This window comes from Tachyglossus aculeatus, unplaced genomic scaffold (assembly GCF_015852505.1).
Source record: "Tachyglossus aculeatus isolate mTacAcu1 unplaced genomic scaffold, mTacAcu1.pri scaffold_152_arrow_ctg1, whole genome shotgun sequence".
Classification (NCBI taxonomy): domain Eukaryota; kingdom Metazoa; phylum Chordata; class Mammalia; order Monotremata; family Tachyglossidae; genus Tachyglossus; species Tachyglossus aculeatus.
The window spans coordinates 64,730-70,620 of NW_024044875.1; the positions used below are offsets into that span (position 1 = coordinate 64,730).

The 5,891-nt window shown below is 45.6% G+C and overlaps 1 pseudogene; it reads right to left on the reverse strand.

Moving 5' to 3' along the window:
- Positions 1–4,275: 4,275 nt before the first annotated feature.
- Positions 4,276–5,138, reverse strand: LOC119923178 (annotated as a pseudogene).
- Between the last annotated feature and the right edge of the window lie 753 nt (positions 5,139–5,891).

The following is a 5,891-nucleotide window of genomic DNA, read 5'->3' on the forward strand; positions in this document are numbered from 1 at the left end:
TGTTGGTGATGTACATATATGCATATGTTTGTATGCAGCCATACATATGTGCAAATAATAATAATAATAATAATGATAATGGTATTTGTTAAGCGCATAGTATATGCCAAGCACTGTTCTAAGCGCTGGGGTAGATACCAGGTAATCAGGTTGTCCCACGTGGGGCTCACAGTCTTAATCCTTATTTTACGGATGAGGTAACTGAGACAAAAAGAATTGAAGTGACTTATACACCCATCCACACGCACACATTTGTATACATTATATACAATATATACATGATGTGCATATATCTATAATTTTGATTATTTATATTGATGCTATTTATGCCTGTTTACTTGTTTTGATATCTGTCTCCCCCCTTCTAGACTGTGAGCCTGTTGTTGGGTAGGGATTGTCTCTGTTGCTGAATTGTCCTCTCCCAAGCGCTTAGTACAGTGCTCTCTACACAGTAAGCGCTCAATAAATACAATTGCATGAAATGTAATTGAATGAATTTGTGCATATGTACATGTGCACAGATATGTAAGCATATATATGCATATGTGCAAACACACCCACATGTATACGGGCATACATGTAAGTGCATATGTATCTATGAATGCATGCACACTCACAAATGTACATGACTACACTCAAACATATACATGAACACATATGCAGATGTATAAGTGCACACTTATGCGGAGGAAGCAGCTGTGGCTTAGTGGAATGAGCCCAGGCTTGGGAGTCAGAAGTCATGGGTTCTAATCCTGGTTCTCCCACTTGTCAGCTGTGTGACTTTGGGCAAGTCACTTAACTTCTCTGTGCCTCAGTTCCCTCATGTGTAAAATGGAGATGAAGACCGTGAGCCCCACATGGGACGACCTGATTACCTTGTATCTCCCCCAGTGCTTAGAACTGTGCACAGCACATAGTAAGCCCTTAACATATACCATCATGATTATTATTATTACCTACACTCTCACACATGCATATGCATACTACATGCATACACGCACACTAGAGTGGCCATTCACCAAATCTCTGTGCAGGACAAGGTTGGTTTCCAGCTGGTTTTTCCCCTATCCAATCAATCAAAGGGCTATGTTTATCCAGAGCCGATTGGGTCCTTAGTACTGAGCTAAGTATTGAGTTCTGTACTGTACTAAGCATTCAGCACCAAGTACTAAACACTGAGAAGAGTTCAAGAGAAGCAAGAAACACATTGCCTTGCCCTCAAGGAGCTTACAATTTAGTGGCGGGGGGGGAAGAGATCAAAAGTATTTTAAAGAATAAAAGCAGAAGGAAAACGAGGATTTAACAGGAAATGTGTCAGGATGAAATGATTGAATAAAAAAATTGGATAAGTATAAGTATGTATAAGGATAAATATAACAATCGATGAACATATACATACATATGTATCAATCAACTGATAGTATTTTCTGAATTTCTTCTCTGTTCAGAGCATTGTACTAAAGGCTTGGGAGTGTATCAGTCTCCCCTTCTAGACTGTTAAGTTCACTGTGGGCCCTATGTGGGACATGCACTGTTCCAACCTGATTAACCTGTATCTACCACAGCGCTTAGAACAGTGCCTGGCACATAGCAAATACTCAGCAAATACCATTTAGGAAAAAAAAAAGCTTGGAATCAGGATTTCAACCTTCCCTAACCTAAGTGTTGTAATGCTCCAGGTAAACAAGCTCTCTGTGTTAGCCATTTTTGTGCTATTTGGAACTACCAAAGACACAATACAGGATCGATGACTTGATGGCATTTATTGAGCACTTACTGAGTGCTAGCCCTATACTAAGTACTTTATCATTGTTATACTTACTATTATCTTTATGATATTGGGACTAAGCAGAGGGGTAGATACAACTAAATCAGGTCGGACACATTCCCTGTCCCACACTGACCTCACAGTCTGTTTCATTTTCTGCTTATTTCATGGTGTTTTTTGAACACCTGCCACGTACCGGGCACTTTACTAAACTCTGGGGGAGACTGTGAGCCCGTTGTTGGGTAGGGACAGTCTCTATATGTTGCCAACTGTACTTCCCAAGCGCTTAGTACAGTGCTCTGTATACAGTAAGCGCTCAATAAACACGACTGAATGAATGAATGAATAATTGGATAGGAAACAGTCCTTGTCCCACATGGAGCTCATAGTCTTAATCCCCATTTTACAGATAAGTTAACTGAGGCACAGAGAAGTTAACTGGCTTCTCTGTGTAGAGGAGAGGGAGAACAGGGATGGAATCCCCATTTTACAAAGAGGAGGCTGAGGCAGAGAAAAATGAAGCGACTTGCCCGAGGTCATGCAACAGACAAGGGGGGGAGCCGGGATTAGAACCCAGCTCCTCTGACACGCAGACCAATGCTCTTTCCACTAGACCGTGCTGCTTCAAATTCTTGAAGCACATATGACAATAGCGGTCAGTACAATGCTCTGCACACAGCAAGCGCTCAATAAATAAGATTGAATAAATAGTAAGTCATACGTTTCTTTCCCTCAAGTAACTTAGAGTATAATGGAGATCCATGAGATCAATCCATCACTGGCAGTTATTGAGCACCTATTCAGTGTTAGGTACTGTACTAAATGTTTGGACGAGTGCAAGACACTTGTCCCCGTCCTCAAGATGTTTACAGGCCAAAGACGATAACGTGCAATCAGTTTTGCTCTTTTCATTCTATCAAAGACCTACTGAGTGGTAGACACTGTACTAAACGCCGGAGAGGGTACATAAAAGCGTAGCAAAACACATAATAATAATAATAATAATAATAATAATAATAATGATAATAATAATGGTATTTGTTAAACACTCACTATATGCCAAGCCCTGTTCTAAGTTCTGGGGTAGATCCAAGGTAATCAGGTTGTCCCATGTGGGGCTCACAGTCTTCATCCCCATTTTCCGGATGAGGCAGCTGAAGCACAGAGAAGTGAAGTGGCTAGTATTCCAGTCTCACACATAATCATAATATCATTAATAGCAGTATTAGTATTATTATCATCATCAGCATCAACACTATGGCATTTGTTAAGTGTTTATTCTGTGTCAAGCACTATATTAAGTGATGTGGTAGAAACACGTTAATCAGGTCAGACAGAGTCCCTGCCCTAAATGGGGCTCAGGTCGATGTAAAAGGGGCAACATGATTTGAATCTCCATTTTATAGAAATGAAACTGAAGCACAGAAAAATGAAGTGACAAGCCCAAGGTCACTCAGCAGACAAGCAGCAGAGCTGACAATAGAATTCAAATACCCTGACCTCCATGCCAGTGCTTTATCTACTTGGCCATACAGTTTCTCTAAACTTCTCTATATATTTATGTATATCTATCAGTCAATCAAGCCATTAAGCAGTGGTATTTATTGAATACAGACTGTGTACTGAGCACTGTACCAAGCACCTGGGAGAGTATAATAAGTTTACGGACAACAGGGGAAGACAGACATTCAAATAAAACATAGATTCATTTGCCCCTTTAATCCTTTATTCTGAGTCTACCAGCTGTCAGCCCCTTTGCTCTGTTTCACTGATTGGAGTACTTATTAAAGTGCTTACTATATGCCAAGCATTGTACTAACCACTGGGGTAAACACAAGATGATCAGGTCCCACATGGGACTCACAGTATAAGTAGGAGGAAGAATAGATATTTTACCCCCATTTTGCAGATGACGGAACTGAGACACAGAGAGTTCATTTAATTCATTCAGTCGTATTTATTGAGCGCTTATTGTGTGCAGAACACTTAACTAAGTGCTTGGGAGAATATGATGTAACAAGAAACAGACACGTTCTTTGCCCACAACGAGCTCACAGTGTAGAGCTACACTCTAGAGCTACAGACTAGAGAAGTGAAATGACTTTCCCAAAGGCCCACAGCAGGTATGTGGCGGAGCCAGGATCAGAACACACAGCTAGCTTGCTGAGGGCAGGGAAAGGGTCTGCTTATTGCTACATTGTACTTTCCCAAGTGTTTAGTACAGTACTTTGCATACAGTGCTCTGCACACAGTAAGCATTCAATAAATACAGTCGAATGGATGAAGGAATGAAAGGAAGCGTTCAATGAATAAAAGTAACTGACTGACTGAATGAATGAATGAATGAATGAAGTCCTCTGACGCCCAGCTCCGTGAGCTTTCCACTAGGCCACGCTGCTTCCGAGGAGTGTAAGCTCCCCGTGGACAGGGAATGAGTCTCTTGTTGCATTTTACCAAGCGCTCAGTCCAGCGCACCGGCTCCCGGGAGAGTCCAGTCCATAGCGGTCCTACGGGTGCCAAAGAGATCCCAGCGGGCCTAACGTCTGCCTCAGCAACCTCCGGAGGTCCCCCTTGGCCTCCACGTTCCGCAGGCTGTCGAGGAGGGCGTTGAGGACGCCATAAAGCATGCTCACGAGCCCGTCGCTTCTGGGAGAGGGACCGGAAGATGGCCGGATGTAGGTGAAGATGACGGGGCCGTAGAAGAGGCCGACGGCCAGCAGGCAGAAGGTACAGGTGGACCAGGCCCTGCGCTTCCCCTCGGCCCAGCGGCTCTTCAAGATGGCGGCCGCGACGAGGACGTAGGAGACTAACGTGATGGAAAAGGCGCCGATCCCGCCCACCGCCAGAGCGGGACAGGCCCGTCACCGGAGGGATGTCGCAGTAGTATTGGTCCACCCGGGTGGAGCGGGAAAAGGTCAGCGTGAGGGTGAAGGACACGTGCAGGAAAGCGGGCCGGCCAGACCCCGGCCGCCAGCGCGACGCACACGCTCCCGTCCATGAGAACAGCATAGCAGAGAGGGCAGAGGATGGCCAACCAACGCTCAGAGGCCGTGACCGCCAAGAGCAAGACAACCATCCCCGCCGGGGACACCAGGAAATAGAGCTGAAGGGCGCACCCGGCCAACTAGATCGCCAGTCACTTGGGCACCGCGGCCGTGGGGCGGGAGACGTCCAGCAACGACAGGTTGGCGAGGAAGAAGTACATGGGCGTCTGGAGATGGCGGTCGGCGTGGAGGGCGAGGAGGAGGGCACCGTTGGCCAGGAGCATGGCCAAGTAGACTGCGTGGAAGGCCGCGAATCGCACCTCCGGCCGGTCTGACAGTCCCGTCAGGAGGAAGCTGGTCACCCCGGGCCCATTTCTCTCTGCCATCCGCGGGCGGTTAACTCGATTCATTCATTCATTCAATCGTATTGATTGAGCACTTACTGTGTGCTCTTTCTCGATCCGACCGTGGGCAAGAAGGACCTGGGTGCTAATCCCACTCTTCTGCTGGGTGACCGTAGGTGACTCGCTTCGCTTCTCTGGGATTCGGTTACCTCATCTGTAAAATGGTGATTGAGCCTGTGTCCAGTCTTGTTAGCTTGAACCTACCCCAGAGCTTAGTACAGTGCTCTGCACACGGTCATTGCTTAACAAATACCCTCAAGAAAAAAAATATCCATGGACGAGGACAGGTCTGGGGCTGGAAGTCAGAGGACCCGTGTTCATTCATTCATGCATTCATTCATCCAATTGTAGTTATTGAATGCTTACTGTGTGCAGAGCATGGTACTAACAGCTTGGAAAGTGCAATTGGGCAACAGATAGAGACAATCCCTACCCAACAACAGGCTCACAGTTCCGGCTCTACCACTTGCCTGTTGAATGACCTTAGACAAGTCACTTCACCTTTCTGGGTCTCACCTTCCTCATCTATGAAATGGGGTTCCCTACCCGTCTTTCCTCCTCCTTAGACTGTGCGTTCCATGTGGAATCTGGTGATCCTGCATCTACCCCAGTGCTTAAAACAGTGAGTGGCACATAGTAAGTGCTTAACAAAACTTGTTCTGATGTCTGTCAGTTGGGAGAGGACAATATAAAAACAGATACCTTCCTGCCCACAACAAGCTCACAATGTAGGGG